We start from the raw sequence: 24,550 nt of genomic DNA, 5'->3' as shown, positions 1-24,550 counted from the left end.
GTACCCAGGGCATGTAAGTCAGAGTGCCCACACTCTGTGTGACAAAGTGCACAGCCTGCCTCAGCAGACTGGAAGGGCGGTGGTAACACTGCTAGTTCAACTTTGCTATTCAAACCAATGGCACTACCCCCTTTTCCCTAACAATGTATGCAAGTGTACTCTACAGGAGGTCCGTCGAGCCACAAGGCAGTGAGCTATATATTATTAAGTAGGACATGTATTTTATTAATATATGGACAGCAACACTTGGAAATTGTAGTTTTGCCCCAATGGCAACACAGCGTTACTGGCTGATGACTCAGCCTGGCTAACTTCTAAATGTGACTACTTAGCTGGTTATGTTAGGTATCAAATTAATTATGGCATTAAACCTGACGTGATGCCCAAGTCAAATTTAAAGTCACTATTAAAGAAATGTCATTTTTAGAAAGTTGCCCCTCTGACAAAGTTAGTTCAGTGGCGTCACACGGTCACTGGCCACCAGACAGCTTTATGCCCTCCTGGGGAGTAATGGGAATGACTCCCAGGCTTAGGAACAATATCAGCCTGCTACAGGATGAGGTGTTGTTACCTCCCCTGTGCAGGAAGTGACTCAGGTTTTAGCCTTTGGTGGCCAAATGGCAACAGCACTCCTGAGAGGCTGCCCTTTATTCAGGTATACGGGCTTGTGGTGAGAACAGAGAGAGAAGACCAGAGCCCAAACCGTTTTCCCGTGGGCATGTAGCCCACAGGTAGTCACACCTATTGAGTGGGCTACTAAGCTCCTAACATCTGAAGAAGGGTCCTGACATCTTGAGAGTGGGCAGAATAGTGTACTTTGGGATTGCTAGATGCCACACATAGCTGGAAAGTCATCATCAAGAAGTAGGGGACCAGGTAGCTCATTGGCTAGTAACCGCATCATCTTTCAAGGCTCTTTCTGGGCACCCTGACGACCTGATCCTCAGATCAAACCAGAACTGGAAAGAGGACCAAAGAATGACTATCCTGCTGACCCATGGACTTGGCAAAGAGAGGCTGCAACCTTCTGCTTGACTGTACCTGCTGCACCTTGCATTAGGGAAGAGAGGACTGTGTCTGTGGTTCCTGGCTTGCAGAAAAGATGTTCCTCAGCCCCTGACGTAAGGAGTGACTCCAAGGGTCAGTCGGCTGACCCCTGAAACCAGCACCAGGGTCAACAAAGCTGAAATAGCCTAACTTGGCAAGACAGTAGCCACTCCAGACAAATCTCCGTTGACTGCCGCTGGGGACCCCAGGAGCCAGATCCTCAACAGCCAAAAGTTGCATCCATGTCAGCTGGACCCAGGAGTGTCATCTGAGTCCAGTTTGGTCACCCAAGAGGGACACCAGTCTCCTGCAAGGGATACCACAGGGACTGCTATGGACGGAGCCAGTAGTTCAGCCACAACTGTTTTTGGCTTTCTCAAATAGCTTTTCCATGGATCCTGACCTCTATGGCCAAAGTTTCCCTTTCTGATAGATGGTCCAAGAAATAACCACAAAGGCACTGCCGTCTACCGCACAGCACCCAGAGCATCTTTTCACATCTTTCATTGTTTGCATCCACGGCATCAGGACCACTCCAGACCATCTCCTTGTCAGGATTGTTTGCCCAAGCTGGGCTGGGGTAATCAAAATCAACTCTTAAAAGTTTACAGTTACCAATGCTTGTTTGCGATTAAACTGACATTTAAGAATTCAGATTCAGTGCCTGAGCAGTCCTAATAATGAGAAAATGGCCTGCAGCAGGCTAGCGTTGGAGTTTCCAGACTGGGATCGCACGCTGTTATGGGTGTTATTACAAGTCACAGGAACAACGTGAAATATGTGAAATGCAAGTCATTACTGGTGAGCCAACTAGACAGTGCTGGAAGGGCTGTGGATTCCCACAAGAAAGCAATGCGTTCTTGCGAGCTCAGGAATGACCCCAATAACCAGGGCCATTGGAATTATGGTCAATGGAGGAATCCGTTATGCAGCAGTGCTGATTTACTTATGTGGGAAGAGAAGGCAAATGGTGAAGCAAAATATGACTCATTTTGTGGGAAAATTTTTCTCCATTTTGACATTTAACACACATGATCATAGTTTGAGGAAAGGTTTCCCTTATTTAGTACCAGTTTAATAGCCGAATACGGCAATCAGCAACTGCAAGGTTACCAATTAACCTAGGAAAATACTTACGACTGGGATGCATCATCTAGCTTTGCCCTTGTTTGGTTACCTTTTACCTGCTTGAGCTAGAAACGTTTTTTGTCACAATTTGAACATTATGTAGCAGATGGTGGATTATGTGTCAACTACAGTATAACTTTAAAAGAGAGGAAAACGCCAGGGCCACAAAATCTAGTATTTTCAGTAGCCCTGCCAATAACCATCTATTACAAGACAAGGCGCCGCGACAAAAAGACGATAAGTGCACAAATCTGGTCCTCACAGACAGCATTGAAACAATACTCACCCGCACGTGAAAAACACATTTTCCGTTGAAGCATTGCCATGGAGTAGCGTTCTACCAGTGGTGTAACGAAATTTAAGGGAGTCCCCTCCCCTGGACCGAGTCAGTTGCCTGCCGCCCGTGCACTGTGCTGAGCCCCCACCACCCTGGCTACGGGGGCGTTTGTTACGCAACTGCGTGTTACTCCTCCACAAATGCACTCTGGTGCCCTGTCAGGAGTACTAAGCACTACGTACATGCTACTAGAATTAAATATATTTCACTATATTGCCAAATGTTTGTGGATTTCTGACACACTTGTGAAGTGCTTCATGCAGCCGTGCATGCTTGCCAGAGCCCCAGGTCCCCCCGTATATCCCTTTCTGGGTCTACGTCCCTTCCCCCGTTGCGGGGTCACCCCTCATCGCCACAGGTTCATGACCCTATGTAGTCAATTGCAGGCCTGTCCTTTCACTGAACCCCAGAGTGTATTCAGGGATTTCCCATTGTGGCTCGCTTGAATGGACCCCATTGGACTACAATTCCAGATTACAATGGGTGAAGGGACGCCCAAGCTTGGAAACACGTTGTCAGTGGCTTGGCTGCTGTTCGCCTTCCTGCCGCTGAGGTTATCAGCTGCTCCCAGCTGGGCCTGCACACGGGCCCAAGATCCCGCGCCTCGGCCTGCAGAGCCTGGCACCGCCTCGAGGAGCCTTGGCAGCTTAGCGAGCTCTGAGGTAAAGCGCATCCGTCTCGCGCTGAGGGAAGTTCCCCCCAGTAGGGAAAGGACATACAGCACCCCTGTTTACGCCCCGCCGCTTGTGTCAGCGCGCCTCGACCACCTCCCACCAGCTGCGCCGAGAGGCTGTTTACTAAGCGTGAAATAACCTTCGAAACGAAATGTTCTTCCAGTCTCGAGCACTTCCACTCTTCCCGCCCTCGGCGATTGTCAGCATAACCCAAACACCGCGGGCAATGCCGACTGTTTTCAGTTTCGTACAGTGAAAAGGTTCCACCAAGCATCTGTAAGACACAACACATGCCGCATGGACATAAGCAGTGAGAACTTCCCTCACACCCAGAACAGGGACAGAAGCAATAGCAACAATGCACGATTCTCTCTCTCTCACACACAGTCTTTCCACGTGTACACTTTCTCACACACATCTTCATAACATACATCACGTGACTAGATGGCTCGATATCACCAGGACATCACGTTTCCATTTCTCACCTTTGCTTTCACATATCAGTGCATTGTGGGAATTGTAGTTCTGGTTCTTACCATCCACAAATACCATCTTGTTTCAACAAAGCAAGAGGAATCGCATGCTAGCCTCGCATGTAAAGAACAGGCGCAGGCCTGTGCAGCAACCCCTGAAACCGTGCAAGAATATCTCTCTCAGACAAACTTCAGTGGTGACCGGTAAACTTAAACACAGGTGGGGCATAACTAGTAGTGTCAGGTTGCAATACATGAGCAGGCCCAACTCACCTTAGTGTCAAATAGTGATTTTTACAGCACGCTTTTTAAATGTATTAGGATAGGTAAAAGGCCGCTACAAAAGGGAGTATATCAAATAGTCAGTAATTATTTTTTTACTGCTGGTTGTAGGTGGTCGATATGAGCACACATTTTTAGGACCGGGTCATAACTTGTAATCGATAGACTTGACCCAGTGCAGGAGAGAAAAAGGCAGAAAAGGGCGAACAAAAAGACTGAAAAGAAAGATCGGAAAAAGTGGCACTGAGATACTGTGGGGATGTTTGAGGACCTGTGAGAAAGACATGAAGAGAGGAAGTCTGGGGTGGTGGAAGAAACAGGTATGAGGCGGAATCGAGACTAGGCGATTTATTATTATTATTGACAAATTAAGAATGCAAGTAGTCCAAAGCTTCAGGATCTTTAATCGTACTTACTAGCATTATTTCTCTGCAACAGCAAATCAGCTGTTTACCTACTACCAAAACCAGTGCTCCCGCTGCAATCCCTGGATGGCGAGTAAACACATTTTTGTAGTTCATTTCTGAAGCAGCAACCAATGCTGTCTACAATTCCTCATACACCATAAGCCAGTAAAAGTACTCAATGTGAATAATGTGCCAGGTGAATTAATGTGCACTGTAGTTCTTTTGACAGTTCAGAGCCCTCCTAATCCTTGTGGCAGAAAACAAAATATTTGCATGCTCAGCCTTTTCCATGCATAAGGAATATATGCGCTATTTGATTTCGGTTGAGTTGTTGTTGTTTTTTTTTTTTTAAACTTTGTTTATTGGTATTTTCTGTGGTTGGGTAATCATTGGTACATCTGTATGCCCCTCATTACAGGACAGCATTCCAATCTTATACTGTATAATCGGGTCACCTACAATAACTTAATCATTGTGATACTCTGCTGGTCTTTATACAATCCATCCACATGTACATGGCATCACCACATCTTGCTTAATCATGTTTTTGGCTTTCCTCATCACACTAGATATCACCATATAAACTATTAACTTAGTCAACTATGGAGAAACAATAAAGGAATTACATAAACTATGCGCAGGGAAGATAAGTTGTGGCATTTTGGGACTGGGCTATGTATGTGTATCTAGATCACCCCTACGGGAGAGTCACACTAGGCGTCCGCCGTCCCCCGTTCTAATGTAGTGGTATAGTCTATTCCGGCGGGATTCCTCTTCATCCCCAAGGTAGTCGTATTGGTCGAGCCAAGTACATTAGTGTCAGCCAGCTGCCCCTGAGATCCTCCCCATGTAGGAGAGTAGTAAGGCCTCTCTGGTGTATGTGCTATAAGTACCTGTGTCCTCCTGCTCCTCTCCTGCCCCTTTAATCGTCACCCTGGTCCCTCTCCAATGGCGCTGCGTCCTCCCCAGGCTCCTGCACCCCCATTATTTCTCGTCTCTGGGCCTCCCAAGCTTCCAATATTTCTGTCCACAGTGGGGCTATAAGTTGTGTCCGAATCCCTCGTGCTTCCTCCCTTTGCATCGCCTGTAATTTGGCCTGGGCCCATACCGACACATCCCGCCTCCGGTCCGCTAAATGCGGGCCCGTTAGGGATTTCCAGGCCATGGCAATTCGACGCCTGAACAAGACCAGGGAAAGGTCCAAGAACCTACTGCCTACTCTCTTAGAAGCTGGCCGTGTATCCAATCCCAAAAAGCACAGGAAGGGGTCTAGGTCTAGTTGTGTGCCAAGAGTCACCCCAAGTCCTCCAATACTCCCCTCCAGCCTCTCTGTATGTCTGGGCATTCCCAGACCATGTGATGGAATTCCAGGTCTACCGCTTTACATCTGGGGCAGTCCCTGAACCCACCACCATATACTACTCTAAGCCTGTGAGGTGTGAGGTATGTTCTATGTACATAGTTATACTAAATATATCGGAAGCGTGTATTTATGGATATTTTCCGGGGTTATGCTAGCACTCTCTGCCATTCTACATCTGTCAGGTCCTTGCCCCCTGTCTCCTCCCATTTCGTCCATAGAGTCTGTGAAGACGCCAGTGTAGCCCCAGTAATGGCCCTGTGGAGCTTGGTAATCAAGTGCTTGTCTTCCCCCGCTGTCAGGGGTAAGTGCAATATGGCATGTGTCTCCGGCTCTGCATTCACTGTAGGCCATAATTTCTGCACAGCTAAGACCAGTGTCCGATACGTCAGGAAGGAACTGTCCCCACGGGACTCCGTCCTCTTCCACCAGTCCCGCAAAGGAGCGCAGAACTCCCTCACGGAAAAGGTCTCCCAAAGTTAGTACTCCAGCTTGAGTCCAAGCCCTCACCTGGCTTTGCATCAAGGTTCGGCCCGGCATTCCCAACAGTATTCCAGTCAGTGACACCCCAGGGGAGTAAGCCACTGTCACTCCATTGCGCTTCAAACATCTCCTCCAACAAGAGAGGGCTGCCGTCAGCATGATGGTCCGCCCAGGCAGTAGATTCCTGTTGAGTTGTATAACTGTCACTAAACCTCTATTCCTAAGATTTCGTTTTGTTCCCAATTTGGTCAGACTTAGCCACAAGCCAAAAAGGAATATACCCAAGTCAAACAGTTATTCAGCGAAAAAGCAAGATTAAAAGGCATCACTGCCAATGAAAGTGTCCACAGATTACCAACTGTACCACCTGTCTTCCTGTTCTGTGGTCCATGCATAGATCAGGGTGATCTTCAGCCTGGCACTGAATTGAATGGTGCTGGCAGTGCACACATTTTCCCCCCGCCGGCTTCCCACACAGCCTTGGCCATCTAGCTCTGGAGGGCGACCAGGAGCCCCTGCAAGTTGTGATGCCGATATGCGCAACAGTAAAGGTCAGTACAAGAGAGGTTGGCATTCTGCCATCCTTTATAATTCACTTATATCCTATCCCCTCTCGATCAGGGAATCAGGAATTCACAGCCACTGTCCTACTCCTCCAGGCAGTGCTTATTTTGGAAAACAAAAACATAAATATAAAAATTAAATAAGTTCAGGGGGCCTAAGTTGTTTTTTTAGGCGTTTCATGTCTCTATTGATGAATACGAAAGCTGCCTCATCTTTACTCCACCTCATGCCTCTTTCTTTGACAACCCTTCGCTTCCTGCATCTTTATCTCACTCTTGCAGATTGCTTTTCATCGCGACTTTCGCCGCTTGTCACTGTTTTCCTCATCTCTCACTACCTTCCTCTTGTTCATAGTCTGATCATGAAAACAAGACCCAGTTCACAAAACTGGCCGTTGGTTGCCACAGTAATGAAGGACCTGATGATGAAGCATGCCACCACAGTATGTGATGTCCTTTGTCGTTTTTCTGTGAAATCTCCACGAGATCCACCACTTTTGAAAGACCCATGATACAGTGATTGGGTTACCCAACTGAATCCTTGTCTTGGTGTCAGATAACCTTTTGGATCTAGTGCTTGGTAAGGTGAAAGTCCCCTGACACCATTAGCATTTTTCCTCTCTCTCTCTCTCCCCACTTTAAAGCTCACTGCCTGCAACAACCTGCACAAATTAAGCACTGCCGCCGGTCAGGGCCATGCTCTCCACACCTCAGTTTCACAATACCTGGCTTAAATTTGCAAGCCCACCTCAGTTTTACCGGACAAATGCAGAAATTAACTGGGCTTGAGGAAGAGGGGGCACTCCTGTGGCAGTGCGGTGCCAGGCATGGTACGGTAAATACCATGAAAAGCTGGTGCCCTTTTGGACACCCTCGACTGAAAGGGACCTCCAACAAGTCCCTGGCAGTGACAGCAGTTAGCAATAACAGTATTATGACAATACACTTCATATGTTTCAGGTTTTCTGATAGTGTACCCACCCTTGACAGCTGCAACTGGCCTGTAGGTAGAGGATGGCTAATGGGGCAATAATGGTCACTAGATCTTGATCTGAAGTAATGCACTGTCCTTGAAAATACTTGGTGGTTCTGCCAGATTCTATACCTGCTAGCCCTGTTTCTCTACAGTGGAGGAAGACGTGGAGCCATAGGAGGAGGTGTGCAAGTGTTGTGATGTGCAAGAGATGGAGGTCCTGTACAGTGAAGTTTTGAGGGTAACTGCAGGGTGGTCAGCATGTTTTCTATTCTGACAAAGCGGTGTGGAATATTGATAGCTGGACCATTTTGCAGGATGAGAGGTTTCAAAAGGGGTCTTTAGGCCCTCATTACAAGTGGTCCAGAGCGGTATTCTCAGGGTGGATCCAGCTGCCCATTCAACTTTGATGGTGTCACCGAACCCAGAATTACAAAGTTGCAAATACCAGACCTTGTTTCCTTGGGCTCCGAGCTTCTGGATCCGGAGCCGTCTTCGGAGCTGCTGTGTGTGCAGGCAGCGGCAGCACCTGCCCCCATTCATTCCCTTCCTGCACTACGTGAGGGGGGAGGGGGGGTGTGTAAACACTCACCCACATAAGGGCCTCCCGTATTCTCAGATCCTCAACCACCCTCTAACCTGCACCGATTCCCCTTGTCCCGTTTGATCTTGCCCAGAGCAGGTGCTAAACCGCAGTAGCGAATGTGTGAGTAATGGGGCTAGAATTGAGGATCTGTGCACAAGGGGACACAGTAAAACCAAGTTTGCATATTAATCTCCGTTATGATTTCCTTAAATTGTCACTATAGGATTTAGAGGCGGAGATACCACTTACAATCACAGATTCTAATCCCCGGTGCCCCTGCACATAAATCGGGACACTCCTGATTCTAAGACCTTCACAACATTACTGCAACCCTTGCACCATCCAGTGGTTGCGCCATTAGATACCAAGACACAAATACCAGAAAGGACAAGGGAATGCTGCACCTTGGGCACAAAAGGGGTTAGTAAAAACAGGAGTCCTCATGGCTTCTCCGGGTTATCCATTATACAGTGAAGTGGACAGGCACAATGGGCCTTACTTTTTGCCCTGTCTCTTTCTCAGCTGTATGATATTCAAGTGGTAAGTTTCAATAAGCAGCAGCGACAAAACTGTAACAAGCACTGACAATGCCATTAGGTCTGGCTTGAAAGAAACGTAATGTGAAGCATTCGAAGAAAATAGTTTTGGAATGGATATGTATTTGTGTAGAAGCAAAGAACTGAACAATAATATTGGTGTAGGTTAAAAGGTCAGGTGACTGTTGAACTTTCAACCCAGACCTAAGCATCCAAGTAGGTTAATGACTACCCTCCTCCCATCTGTGCTGCTGCCAGAGCTAAACACCATAAATTATCAAATATCCAGGACACTTGAATAGCATTACAGTGTCATATGTGTGCCCTTGAAAGTGCAAGCTCAGACAGCTGGATAAATAAACATGAACACAGCTGTATGAAGGGCAGGCACATTTTCTGTGGAAGCACACAATGTCTGCCCTATCAAAACGTGTGCTCCTGGCTCCCAACATGTGGGCTGAAGCCCCTCTCTAGTGATGCAGACATCATTTTCTGGTGCACTGGTGTAACAAAGGTCCCCGCAGCCCATGCAGGCCAGTGGAGATGGTGGGGAGACCTGAGATCCAGAGGGCCCCCTCAGCACAGTACACTGTGCACGGGTGGCAGGCTTCTGCTCAACTTGATGAATGACCTACTCTGGGGAAGTTCTTTTAGTGCTTCTTGGCTTTTCCCTGACTCATGCTTTTTTTTCTTCATGAGAATGTTTCTTTTCTTAAACACCCCTTTCTTTTTTTCTGTTTCTCCCTCATTTCCCCTTTTAATAAGGGTCTCTACCAAACTCCTTTTCTCTGCTCATCTTATTTTCTTTCAGAATCAAGTCATAGTAAGTTGTTTTAAACCATTAGCCTAATGAAACTTGAAAGGAACCTTCCTGCAAAGTCCGTGGAGGGGGTCCCCTCTCCCTGGACCCAGTCAGAGGCCTGTTGCCCGTGCACAGTGTAGTGTGCTGAGGGGACCCCCCGAAAATCAAGCACTGGTAAAGCAAACATGTCTCCCTTTGTAATGTGGTGCCAAGCTATTGGCTTTGCCTATGCCTGTTTCTAAAGAATTGGTTTAAAAAAGTAAAGGAAAAATGTAAGAAAAATATTTTAAAACAGTATAGGAAAAGAAAACATCTCTTACACTATCTGAAAACTGTGCATTGAATTCAATATTCAATGTTCAGTTTATAATACATGACATGGTTAATTTTTCAAATGCGTTTTCACACAGGAAATACTGATTGGAATTAAAAAAGAATAAGGAACTGTCAGAAGTCACATTAAAACACTCTCCAAAGCCTTATTTACTTTCCACAGGCTTCAGAACCAAAACTAACGCTCAGCGGTGTGGTCTTCCACTGTAGGCCAGGGAGCAGATCAGCGGGCCTCTAGAAGGGCATCTCCTTCTGCCTCAAACCTCAGCTGAGCGAGTACAGCAGACGGTCCCTCCCCAGCAACACAAAACCCTTTGTGTACCACGGCTTGTACTTTCATACAATATGTGGAATGCAGAACATTAAATAAAAAACCCTCTTAATATTGGCCCTTTTTTAATACCCCAGCAAAAAAGTACTTATTGTGGTGGTTTTGCAGATAAGCTTTGAGTCGGGGGCAATACTTTGAAAGTGGGGTGGGTATTTGCAGAGGGAAGAAGCACATGAGGGAGACAGCAAGGAAAAAAGTGAACTTTCATGGAGTGCTGAATGCGAAAGAAAAAGAAGTCGCTCCTTGAATGTCAACAGTGGCACGATGTAAGTCGTAGGATCAAAAGGATGGTAAAGAAGATGTGCTCCATGGGAGAGAAAAACACACGATGATGAAAGAAAGCCTTCAAATAAGAAGCATGCATATGAGGGTGACAAGAAAAGCAACCTCGGTCTAGTTGTTTAGTCCTCAAAAATGTTTAGATTTTCATGAAAAAAGGCATTTCTCAATTTTGGTAGTTCTCCAAATCGAGGTTTAGTGCCGTTTGGCTGTTACTCTCCATTTTGATAAATTGTTAAAATTAGGCTGGGCTGTAAATTCTGAGTTAAAAAGGAGGCTTAGATGTATAAATTGGGATATTGAGGCGGTTAATACATTTGTAGCTTTATAAAAGCTGATAAAATATTGTCTTGTATTTTGAAACCAGGAACCCTATTTCATGGTACTTTTCATTGTTACCTGTGAAATAGATATTTGAAAGATTTGATCAATGTAACAGGTGCCGATGATGAGCAGGGGAGATGTAGGTTTTAGTACTTAGCAATTCAAAATAATTTGTTTTAATATGGTACATAGTCTAAAAAAACGAATGTAGTTCTAAATGAAAAATTATTTTAATGATTTTGTAATAAAATGCATACTGAGATATAATTCCTGTAATAGGAAGTGATGCAATATGGGATATACCACTTGCTCAGCACTGTGAAGTGCGAGTTTACAAATCAGCAACCTTCTCCATTGCTTCTAATTATTGAAAGTTACAAAATGGTTGGTAAAACTGCTTGTATGTGGTAAAAAAAAAAACGCAATGGCACAGCGTAGGGCCTGATGACAGAAAAACAATATTATCAACACGTAAGTGCAATGTATACATAACGAGCAGCTTGTAAATCTGTTTTTCTTGAAGCCCAAAGTGATAAATATTGCCTGCTCCTCTGTATAAATTATGCAGCCTTGTTTAACAACTGTGGCCTGGGCAAGTGCATCCCACATATACCCCTGAAAATCCTACAGTGAATTGGTCACTGAGTTTTTATTTTAGAAAGTGCATAGTTGTATAGTGACCCTTTAATGTGTGACTGCTTCCACCATCACCGGACTGTACTTTCTGGGACTTGTAGCTCCACATTTAACATTATAAGAATGTAAACATGCCAGCATGCAAAGTGCTGTTGGTTAGAAGTCCAGATTGTCTGAAGCTGGGTCCACCAGGCCGGTATGAAAATATGGCTGACCTCCTGCGCCATCTCTTGAAAAACAAAGCTGGAAATCAGTGTGTTGGTAGACAGTGATGGCGTGCCTGGTAGAAGGGTTGAAGAGACACTAAATTTCTGAAGGGGGTGGAAACAGACAGCTTTGCAGACTTTTCATTGACTCTTTAGAAAGTGCCTGTTGTCTGAGAGCCTGCAGGCTTTGATAAGTGCACACCGTCGCATAGCTCCAAAGTGAAATGGCAAGAAAGGATGTCATGTCATCACAGACTGTAATTATGCTTCACTATTAATTACATTCTGGAAAGTATTTAGAAAATATGTGAAAAAACATGAACCTTGTATCTTCATGAACCGAGCATACAAGGGTGGGAGAGAAAGAGCTAGCCAGTGATAAAGTGCGTATACTCTCTCCTGTAAGTATTGTAAAACTGTCTTACATGGAATTGGCCCATTTAATTTATTTATATGTCGCGAGAAAAGTGGTACTACATATCCCCAAGCCGGTAAGTGAAATGCTACTATTGGGTCTACAACACTTATTGTATCATCCACTTAAGTAGCCTTTTAAAACATGTCTCATGCCTGCCATGCAAGCCTGTAGTACAGTTTTAAAGTGTCATTCCGACCTGGCAAAATAAACCTTTTGCCAAGCCTAAACCTTCTTTTATAATGCACATAAGTCATCCCTTGGGTAGGCGTTAAATGGCCATTAAGGCAGGATGCAGTGTATTTAAAAAGTTGGTCATGGGCTTTCAAGTTTTACATGTCCTGGTGAGTGAAAAACTCTTAACTACTTCAAGGCCTGCCTCTCCCATAGGATAACATTGGGTTACCTTATTACATGTAATAAGTGATAACTTTCAATTTGGAAAAGGTAAGAAGTACAAGTTTGGTGTCTAACAAATTGTACTTCAAACTCCTCTTTAATGGTGAAGTTGGATTTTAAGCCACGATTCTGAAAATGCCACTTTTAGAAAGTTGGCATATTCTTTTCCTGACCATTTGGTGCCTACAGCCTGTGTCCTGGGTCACAGGACTTGATATAGCTAGCAGCTGCCTTTTGTGTATTCTCTGCAGACTGTGAGACAAAAGTGGATTATGTGTTGGCAGGATTGAAGGGGCAGAGCCGTTTCTGTGCCCAATTACATTTCAAAGGGGCTGTTCCAACACATTCACAAAAAACTTGACACCAGTCTATTGTGATCCCAAAATCCTTGTTTGAAAACAATCACTTTTAATAAATACTTGTGCAGTGCTATAACATGACATATTGATGTCAAAATGTCCATATGTAAACGAAATACACTTTTTTGAATTTTCAAGAGAATTTGTCATATTTTAAGTGATCTTTGGTGCGATTTTCATGCCAAACATTTTCAGGGCTCAGCTTGTGCACAAGCCCTAAGGGCCAAGCCTGGGCTCAGCTCTGCCTCGGCTTGCCCTGTTAATTTGTTGGCTCACCCATACCCATATTAATCAACTGGGCTTTACTCTCAGGACAATGCATTTCTCACAGATTTGTTTATCTTGTGTTTATATTTTATTTAAGCTGTCTCCAATTATATTTTACAAGCAGTTATTGCTGTAGTCAGGGCCACTGGGATTATGTGGCAGAAATGGGACACTACTGACTAAATTATGCAGCACTAAAAAGCAAATAATGCTACATTTTTGGTGATGGTATTACTTAATTATATTGTTATTTGTGTACATCCTAACACTTTATGGGCAAAAGCTTCACCTTATTAGTACCAATTTAATGCTCACTATGACAAGATATGAAGGCTACCAACCTTCAGAGGTGCAAACCTAGTGCTTCAAGCGGGTAAAAGGCCTATACGTTCACCTAATCACCCTCAAGCATCTTCAGTAGAAGGAAAAGGCAACATGCACTTTACAGTGCAACTGGGCATGTAGCCCCCACAGTACACTTTGCTAAAGGCAACAGTTAAATGGAATGAGAAGAGAGGATGGACACTGAGCGCTCGGCCATTAAATACAATCATTTATAGCACCTGATGGCAGAATATAACTTTTTTCATTAAAGATTCGGTTTAAATGCCTTATGTAATGAATGGCTTTAAGAAAATAAAAAGACGTTATTAACATTGGTATTCTGTCATAAATATTTATGTAACAGTTCCTTGGCACTCACAAGAGTTAGAGAAGTGTTTTGAAATGCAATATAATGCAATGTAACAGGCTTGTTCATTTATATTTAATGGAAACTTGCACAACCTTTCCTTTGTGGTAGTTTAATGTGTGACAAGGTACACACTTCCTAAGCCCATGCCTGGTAATGTGCTGACAAACAAGGCGGCAAGTGGAACAAAGGCAATAGCCCGTGTTCATTGTACCGGAGAGGCCTGACATCTATTATGCAGCACACAATGGCGCCGGCTGACAAGCCCTTCGTAGAACTCAGGAACACAGACGTGTATCCCTTAGCGTTCAACAAACCGCAGTATGCTCCACATTTCTTGTCAATTTAAACAACGCGGACTCCATCACCTGCGTCAATAGCTGGATCTCAACTGTACACTGTGGGCCTTCTATGCGAACACGCCGCCCCCCTCGCAGAATGTGATGAGGGGCAGCTGGGTCTCCCATATCTCACAGATATTCAGGTGCCTAGGGCTGAATTGACCCCCCTGAAAAGCAGGGAGTCCCCATGAAGCGTGCCCCCCATGTTGCAGGAATGTGCGTTATGCCCATGGGTGTCAGGCTTTCAGGGATTTCCCCAATTCAGGACTGGAAGCCCAATAGGAAAGTGTGTATATTCCTCAACAAGTCTGTTCCCCTGAAGGTCGGTCAGCCAGCTTCGAGTAGAACCAGTCCCCTTAGCTTTGCCGGCCTTCAAGAATTTTCCAGACTTTGCTATCGGTCATCCCCGTTTGTGATAAATTGCTATCCACATTTACTCACCGTCAGAATTGTGTGACTGAGACCGGATCTAGGTTTGGTGCTATGGTTTACACAACTTTTCCAGTCCTGAGGTTTTCTCCCACAAACCATTAATCAAAGGTGCACTACTAGTCCATTTTGCCTCATACGTGATACCGAGGTGGCTGTGCCACACCTTGACACACTGACACTCTTGCATGCCTTACATTTTGTGTTGCGGTGCTTGACCCATCGGGTTCCTAAGTACAGTTTACTATAGAGTTCAGGTAAGTTAACACAAACCTTGTAGAACAAGAGTTTGCAATGCAATGGGTCTCGCGTTTGCTTGTGTTAGAGCTATTAGTGTTATAAATTCCTAACAGGACTTTTCTTGCCTCATAAATTGATTATGAAACCTAAAACAGTTGACATAAGCGAGCTGATTCAAAGCACTATGGCTGCCATGAGCATGTGCACGAAGGAGAGTCACAGAAGGAAAAAGAAGTTTGCTTGCAGTCAAACGTGTTGGCAAACGTGCAGTTATCCATGTAACAGGGTTGGTCCCCCAAGGCGGTAACAAAACCACCCCAACATAAAGCATTTACCAATGTCATCAAAGGATCTTTGAAAGGCAAGCCCACTAACGAGTGAAAGTGATGGATGGGAGGTGGGCATGGTTAAAAGCCCACATAGATATCAACACGTCAGAAAAGCAGTGCTTGCGCGCCGCTATGCTCTACCTAAAGAGGTATACAAAAAACTCACAGGAAGAAGAGAAAGCTAACCTTCACCAGGTGGAACGTATACATTCCAGAACTCATTCCACACAGAAAACAGCAAACAACTTAAGTCTTCAAAAAAATGTAGGCCACAAAGCAAACTGAGTCATGAGTGTGCACTGTCACTCAAAAGCAGAAAGTAAAACATGCGCTCATCACAATGAAAACTCTACGGATTCAGTCACACTGCTGTAAAAGAGCTGTCAAGACCTGCAAAAACCTGGCAGCAGGATCTGAATGTACAGATGCAAAACTACCTAAAAAGGGTTTCAAATACAGTCTTCGAGGAATGAGTATATCAGGTTAAATTCTTAGCACAAGTCAGATTCACTAAAGAGTTTTTATGCGCCTCAGAAATGTAACAATACGACTGCATGCACTATCCACCTAGTGATTCTTTGATCTTCCCAGGTTCTGTCAAAACGAAGGGTCATGATAATGCCTGACAATGTTTTCTTGAATATTAATATTCCCAGGACACCCTTCAGGAGCATCTTAAGATTGATAAACAACATTTTAAATATGAAAGCAAGGGACTTGATTACTGTATAGACTAAAATTACTGTCCCCAAACAAAGTCACTGATAGATTTGTTGCCCATTCGTCTAATCCTAAAAAAGTACATTATAAAAGATGCATTGTGTATGCAGTCTGGTCCAAGGGACCAAGTTATGGTTTGGTTGCCTGATCCATCTCTCTGTCAGGTCCCGGGAGTCCACTGGGCGCATGCGGGAATGCTTCTGCCATAGATATCTAGGTTTGATCAGAGGAGACCTTGCACTCAGTTCGGAAAGTGTTGAGAAATCAGGATTTGGCGACGTTTCCAAGAACTTCGTGGTATGCTGGTTGTTTGTGAGATGCAGGGAGAACCTGGAGCGGAGTCTGAGCAGAAGCTCACAAAAATTGTGGATAGGGAGAGATAGATGGCTAGGAATTTTCGTCTAGAGTACTCTGTACAGGACTTGAAATGATATACAGATTTAGAAAGATTCGTATTTTACATTTCATATGTAAATTATGTCTAATCTTGTGCTACGTTTTGTGATACTGTACATGGCCTGAGATTTGTTTCTGTAACGCAAAGTCAGGACATAAAATGTAACTAAGTGATTGTGGTTGTCTGTACCAAAAGTATTATCTACATTTGTAAAATAACAAAAGATTGAGGAAAAAACACGAAGATCTAAACCCATCATTTTCAGTCTGCATGCAGCTCCTTGATGCCAGTAAATACATCACTGTGCTATATTAGAAGGCTTGCACCTTATGAACCGATGTAACAAAATGATCTGCAGCAAAAAAGCAGGAGCCCACTTACCTACCTAAATAAAATAGTAATCTGTGATCTGCATGTTACACATGTGCATGCAGCAGAAGCATTAACACTCTTTGCTACTTTGAGTCAAAACTGTGCCTGGACAAAAACACAGAACTATCCTAGAACTTCGTTAACTACTAGACTTACCTTACCACTATTATAATCCTCTCAAAAGTTCAGGGTGATTTCTGTAGCAGGTGTCTTAACCCCTCTAAGATATTTTAAAATGCAGCCTATTTGAGACCAATTGAGGAATTTAGATAAGATTTACTGCCACATATGTCTTTGTTGTCAATTTCTTGACTGTATAAGTGGACTGTCATATTCTATTTTTAAAGATCCGCCCATCATGACTCCACCCACTTTCGTTTGCCACGCCTTGACCCCGAAATTATTGGTTACCGGAGTACATGTTTTCCTATTCCAGCACTAGGTATACTTAATTTCCAGTGGCTCATGAGTAATTTACTCTCAGTACAATCGTCTTCCCTCGTGCCTGTTGCAGAATGTTGTTAGGCGGTCCCTTCTCAGCCCGCCTCTACCTTGTTAATCCCCATCAGACGGCGGGGCCGGTCTCCAGTCTGGGCACATTTCTTGCCAGCACAGACCGGCTCCGGCGCTGCAGTGGCGCAGGCTTGTGGTGTCAGCCTGATCGCTTTTTCTTGGAAGGAATGTACAGAGACTAAAAACACCGTTTTTTTTCCTCTATCTTAATTTGTAAGAGCCTTTGTTTCAAAAACAATCCTCCCGAAAAATCCAAATACGGCAATGGGAGTTGCCAATTGGCTCGCATTTTATGCACAATGCCGATATTTTTAAATAACGGATGAAAACACACCAGTGTATTGAACATAACACCGTATGTTTTATTAGAAATCAAAAATAGAAAATAAATACAAGTGAAAGCGCTTCATGCGTGGTTTAGTTATTGCTAAACTGTTCGTGTTTATAACTAGAGTAGACGTCTTTGTGGGTTGGGGGTTGAGCGCGTGACGCAGCGATCTGGGCGCATCGCAGGTTCGACTCCCAGCAAGTCAGCACATCCCACCTCGGCTCACCTCTAGCTCCTCCTCCTGCTCGCACCCCAGCGCACCCTGGTGGTGGTGCGGGTATCTGTGCACTCGCGAGTCCACGCGCCAGCGCGCAGAAGGCGCCCGGTCTCCCAGGGTCCCCGCGCACGGTCAGTTGCGGAAACACTCCGACACAGCCTGCTCACGCAGCGAGGGCCTTCAACCTTTCTCACCCGCTGGCCGGGGGAAATAACTGCCCCTTCCCAGAATACCCTTTTTTTTAAACAATTATTCAATACATTGGCGGTTCTAAACGTATCTAACAGTACAGACCGTGCAGTTATGGCCACTTATCCCTTTAACATTGCAGTTATACTTTATGAAAACTGAATGTAACTCAAGATTGCCAACACGCTATGGGCCGCCTGGGCTCCTAAAGTGTAAAGCTATCAGCAGTGTGATCCGTTATCAGAAATGCCCCCCCCCCCCACCCCCCTTCCACCCTTGACACCTGCCCGGCCAGGACTACGGGGACCAAAGGTGATATTACAGAGAGGGTCACTTCCACTTCGTTTTATTCACTAAAACTACATTATAGAAAATTTTAGGCAGTTCTCCTGAACCCGTGGCGGCTCGAAGCAGGCAGGCGCTTTTATCGACAGGGACAGCAGCTGCAGATGACCACCCGCCCCAAAGCCACTCACACATCGGGAAGCCCGCTTCAACCCCCTCTTGGGACCAAAATATGAGGCGGTTTTTACTGAGGCGCGGGGAAAGAAAGGGCAAACTATCTAGGATAATGCAGCACATCCTGGGACAGTTTCAGTTCGCTACTTTGTTATTTTAATATATATTGACACAGTCAGGAGGTCATTTGGACCCTCATGTCGGCACACAGCTATGTAGATGGCACCAACCAGTTATACTTCTATACATTAAATCTGTACTATTAGGCGTTAGCAAGTTAATTGCTCTTTCCTCGTGTGCTCTGCTTTTATCTTTGGTGCATAGTTATAAGATGGGCAATTATTATCAGTTAACTCGGTCAGCAGAGATCAACGACACTCAATTGTTTAATTTGTTTCAGCTTATGCTGTCTGTTTGAGCACCATTACAAAAAATAATCGATATATAGTTGGCTAGGCACATGACAACAAAGCCAATGCAATAGTCAAGATTATGTCTCTGGAAAATGTTTATTATGTCTGCAAAATCTGAGAAATTCACAAATTTTGCAGTTATTGCAGGCCTCTGGAGCTTTTCCATTCCCCACATTATCCATTGAGGCAATAACCAACTCTCACAGGACACTGTGCTTTACACTGCCTGTACACACAAAGTAATTTCTGACACCTATGAAAGAAAGCAAGCACTGGCAAAGCCAATAGGTCTTGCCTATTGAAGAGGTATTCAAGTAGAGTGGAGTGGCATAGAGTGGACTGTTGTGGAGTGACAGAGTGGAGTAGAGCATCACAGAGTCGATTAGAGTGGCACAGAGTGGCACGGAGTAGAGAGGATTATAGTGGAGTAGAGTGGCATAGGGTGGAGGGGTGAAGAGTGGCTGGCATAGAGTGGACTGGCATGGAATAAAGTGGAATGGAATGGATTAAAGTAGAGTTGTGTAAAGTATCGGAGTGGAGTAACAGAGTAGAGTAGAGTACAGTGTTGTGGTGTAGAGTGGCAGGGCGAAGAATATTGTGGCGCAGAGCGGAGGGGCGCTAATAGAGTGGCACAGAGTGGCATGACGTAAAGTAGAGTAGCTTAGAGTGGCGGGGTGTGTTGTTGAGTGCAGTTGCATGTAGTTGGGTGAGTGCCATTTCAGACAGTGTGGTAGAGGGGGGTGGCATGGAGTGGCGTAGAGTGTCATAGAGTGAAGTGGAGTATCGTAGAGTGGAGAGGCTTGTCGTAGAGTGGAGTGGCATGTGGTAGAGTGGTGTAAAGAGGAGGAGTGCAGCGTGACATAGAATGCAGTAGAGTGAAGTAGTGTAGAGTGGAATGGTGTAGTACAGAGTATGCCTGGTGTGGTAGGGCACTGCCATTACAGACATTTACAATAAAGATGACCATAACATTTGCACAGACATATAGTTTCATTGATAAAACTATACAGCCCACATAATGTGTGGAAATGGCATCCCCTAGTTTACTGATCTGATCATATTAAAGCATTTGTTTCCACCACACTTCAGTTTCACAAAATGTGTTTAATTTATGCTTTCCTAATTTGGATATATTCTAAAATATCTGCACAGTTAATTTACAGACATCTAAATTGTGTTCTGTGCTAATAAAAAGCCATTCCTTTCACAACTCCATTCAGACTGTCACACAAATCTTTACACTTTGACATTAGGGAAAGAAAACTAAACACAAAGCTCCCTCAGACAGAGCCTGACATTTTTCCTCTATTGTTGAATGCACAGCAAATAGGTCAAGATGAGAACACATTTTAAAGGCCTGTTTACAGAAAGTAAGCACTAGTGGAAGAAAACAAGGAGCCAGGTAAACAGGTAATACTCCAAGGGAGGGACTAACTCAAATTGGACAGCCCAAAATAAATAAAGCTAGCAAATAGAAAGCAAGCAACTGTGAGTTACAAACTACAAAGGCAATCGTAAGCAATGGGCAGAATCGATTCCCAGGGAAGCTTTCAGAATGTCCTCAAGAAGCCTGTAGCAAACCAACAGCTGTGCTGTCTGGTAGGCTTTGACCTAAAAAGGTCCCAGAATCAAGAATTAACTGGTTGGGGTACTGTCCATGGTTCTCCTTACCAAAACGAGGACCATTGAGAACCACATAAACCAGCTGATTCATGGGAAGTAACAGCAGTTCTTTCTGGTTCTCCCTAAACACCATTTACCCAGAGAGAACCACATAAAGTGCACAAACCACGAAATGCATATGCCTCTTGGATTCACCTAAAGAGTGAAGTTGGGTTGTTTATGTATGGAATTTTGCTTTAAAGGCATATTAAAAGATGGCCAGATTTTGTCTAATCTGCGTTTTGCAAAATAATTTCACACACCGTTACTTGCGCGTACAGCCACAGGGGCAATCATACAATAACATAATGGGACTGCATCTACACTAGTCATGCACCACCCCCAACTTTTCCTAGACGGGCATGCATCACCACAACACTACTCCAACCACTCAGGCTCTGGCCTGAAACCATTTCCGGAGAAGGTAACAGTCCTATGACGTCATACCAGTGGCGGTTACGTGACGCACAAATACAATGCAACATAAAATAGGATGTTCCTACAGTTTGTGAGAAAAGTATAGGTACAGGGCAGTATGCATCAGTTAACGCACAGATCTCCTTCATTTGTCCTTTCTGAGCAAAAAATCACAAAAAACAAAGCAACAACATGTGGTGGACCCCCCTCACACATCCACTAACAGCCACAGAGAAGCATAGACGTCAGAAAAAAACTCGTTTTATAAAAATATGAAAGTAGATGCATAAAACAAATAAAATTAGCTTGAGATACCAAATGTAGTTAAATATTGGAATATAAAATGTGGTGCCTGGCTTTCAGGAGGTAGATATTCTTTGTGATATTATGGTACCTCCCTCGTAGTAACTGTATCGCATATACATGTGGGGCAGTCAACAGTATCAGGCCGATCGCTTGGACACATATGAAAGAAATGCCTTCCTCGCAGAATCTTCCAGCTGAAGTTTCTGGCACATGCTTTTTCCCCTTTTATGGAAAATTGACTTGATCCAGAACCCTGCAAGCGAGTTTCATCCCATGGTCTCCTAGTGGGATTGTTTTGGATTAGCAGGTTGCTCAGATTGAAAGAAAAGAAGAAAAAGTAGCTAGATCTTCCTGCTGTGAGTACTCTGCTGTTGTTCACTAAGTTTCACTCTCAACATCTTGGTTATTGACATTCCCTGGACATTCTGCGGATATTCACGCGGCTAACTCCCACTACTGGCACCAGTCCCTCAAGCACACTGCCGACAGCTCTGCTTCTTGTTCCTCCACACAACAGTAGGCCATGTCTTCCTTTTCAGCCTCGGTAATGGCTGAACCAACTTCAGCAGGGCTTTAAGTGCGCTAGCTCACGGACAGCCACTATTCATGCACAATCTGCACCTTTCCAGCTAGGCACAAGAGTTATATATATCTCTGTGGCGTTCTGTCCCTCACGCCTCTTCACTCCACCACATGCCAAATTCAGTGACATATTACGAGGTGAAAGTGCTCCTCTGGCCATCTCTTACAACAACAAAACATGTCATACTATAAACCCACAGCCCTCCAACCAAGCACATCCTAGTGCACAGCGCGCTCCACATCCACCAATGCGCTTCACCGTCTTGTCTGAGGTAGGAGAGTTGTATTAATGGAAACATAATTCAATATTATTAGAATAGGCCAAACTTATTAATCGTATAGTAGCATTCTGCGAATGATTACTCAGGTTAAGCAGCCATCGATAATGAATCTCGTGTCTGAGGAGGAGCAGGTTAGGATAATGGTCTGAAGTGTAAAAAGTACAGTACAGCCTGTGCTGTTCTAAGCATCCACTGGACAGAGCCCTGATTCCCGCTCTGTACTTGTGACTGCAGACTGCTTCTGTCCTCTGCCTGATGTTTTACACGCATCACTGTGGTTTACACTGCCCTAAGACCACAGCAGTAGCATGGGGCTGGCTCTACTGTCCCAGAAAGAGTCTTCAGTTATACGGACATCCCCTTAAAACAACTCTTGTTATTACTTGTATGAACATTTCTGAAAGGTAATTCGGTTGTAAAAGCTATCCTAGACAGGAAATACTGTTATACGAACATGTCCTTAAAAATAACTTCTTTTACATGAGCATTCCCGAAAGTCATTTCTGCCATATGAACTATCCCAGACAGGGAATTCTGTTATACGAACACCCCCTTTAAATAACTCCTGTCATATGAACATTTCCAAAAAGAACTTCTCTTATGAGAACTATCCCACACATACGAATTCTATTAAATGAAAATGCCCTTAAAATAACTCCTGTAGCATGAGCATTCCTGAAAGTTACTTTTGTCATAAGAACTACCCCAGACATAGAATTATGGTATACAGACAGACCCCTAAAATAACTCCTGTTATATCAACACCCCCAAAAAGTAGTTCTGTCAAAAGAACTATCCGAGAGAAGGACTTGTTATACTTAAAGTAATTCCTGTTATATGAACATTCCATTAATATATCTCTTCTTAAATGAACATTTCTGAAAGGTATTTATGTCATAAAGAACTATCTCAGACAGGGAATTCTGTTGCACGAGCAGCCCCTTAAAATAACTTCTGCCATATGAAGATTATTTCACATATAGAACTTCTTAGCAAAAGAAGGTTCCATATATGGAAATCCCTGTTATGAGAACATTCTGAGAATAATTCACACATTCAGACTCTCCTTACAAAAAGTGCAAAACTAATAACTGTTGTTTTCAAACATACCAATAGAAACTGTAAGAACATTCCACATAAAAAAAAATTGTAAATATACTTCACATTTAAAAACCCTTTTACATGACCATTCTATGTAGAATAATTGAATACTCCACGGGTAGAAACTTCGTGTACAAGAATATTCACTAACTGCCTCTAGGCGCACCCTCTGCTGCTCCCAGATAGCACCTGCTGCAGGGTCTCGCCCACAGTGATGCCATACGCCCTGTGGCCCCCTCAGATGACACATCCTCGCACAGTAACAAGCAGCCAGGGAGCACCGGAGAAGTTACTGTCCTACCTGTGGGGAGCCCAGTGGGCTGCAAGTCCTTGATTGTGGAGCTGAAGGAGAAACAGGCGCGTCCTGGAGGAGAGGCGGGGCTCACGGAAGGAGGGAGTGCTCAGGTGGAGAAGAGACAGGCGTCCTCGGGTGCAGAGACAGTAGTCCTCAGGGGAAGAGACAGGCGCCCCTGGCTCTGAAGAGTCGCGCGGGCTCCTCAGGGACGCAGCAGTCGGCTGTAGCCCGGGATATCTTTTTGTTGCGACGCGGTCTCGCGCTCGGATCCGCGCCTCAGGTGTCACGCGAGCCGGCCCCTGCCGGCGGCGGAGGGAGGTGCAGCGCGGAGCTGCGGAGGGGCAGGTGCTCCGCTGCGCCCTGAACGCGGGGCTTGTGCAGCACAACACCGCTCTCTCCTGCTCTCTCCACGCTCCGGGTGCAGGGCTTTACCCTCTCCGGTTAGGTGGGGGCGGGGAGAGTCCCTCTCACAGGCGGCTGATCTTCACACCCAGTGAAGCTGAATGGCACCAGCACTGCAGCTGAGCGTCCCTCTGTCGCTTGTGAACCTCCCACCCCTCCCCCACGGCACACCGCCCTCTCTTCTCTCGCGCATTGTCTTTCTCTTTCAGTTTTATTGTCTTTCTCCTTCTCATCCTGTCTTTATCCATATTATTTCCTCTACTGATCCCTCTTACACGATTTCCCCCTGTTGTTTCCCCCCTATTTTTCTCCCCGTTGTGTTTTCTCGCTCTCCCCCGTCCTATTACTCGCTTTCGCATTCACTCCTGCTCTTTCGATGTAGGCGCGCGCTTCAGAGACTGAGGACTTTCCGATCTTTCATGGTTTACTGTCAGTCTGGTGGAAGATGCCGGGTGATTCAGTGCCCATGCGGTCTCGGAGATAGACAGGCGTGGGCAGGAGACTGCATGGGTGCACGAGAAGTTGAACATAGAAAGAGAAGGGGGGGATGGAAGAAGTTTGCGCCAGGTGGGCACAGCATCTCCAGGAACAGCCAGGGTTGGCACGACGCCCGGCCTCTGACTGTACCCTCAGGTAAATCATCTTATCCAATGAGGACAGAGGCGG

General features: G+C 44.9%; 1 protein-coding gene across 1 annotated transcript in view; it reads right to left on the bottom strand.

Annotated features, from left to right (window-relative positions):
- Positions 1 to 24,086, bottom strand: part of LOC138268029 (adhesion G-protein coupled receptor G1-like) — a 360,820-nt gene extending 336,734 nt beyond the window's left edge. Inside the window, exon 1 of the mRNA XM_069217352.1 lies at positions 23,489 to 24,086. The gene's annotated coding sequence lies outside the window, so the exon portion shown is untranslated. The remainder of the gene's footprint in view (positions 1 to 23,488) is intronic.
- Positions 24,087 to 24,550: the final 464 nt, after the last annotated feature.

The sequence above is a fragment of the Pleurodeles waltl genome, chromosome 12 (assembly GCF_031143425.1).
Source record: "Pleurodeles waltl isolate 20211129_DDA chromosome 12, aPleWal1.hap1.20221129, whole genome shotgun sequence".
Lineage (NCBI taxonomy): Eukaryota > Metazoa > Chordata > Amphibia > Caudata > Salamandridae > Pleurodeles > Pleurodeles waltl.
Note: the sequence above shows the minus strand (reverse complement) of the source record. Positions and strands in the feature narration are given on the sequence as shown.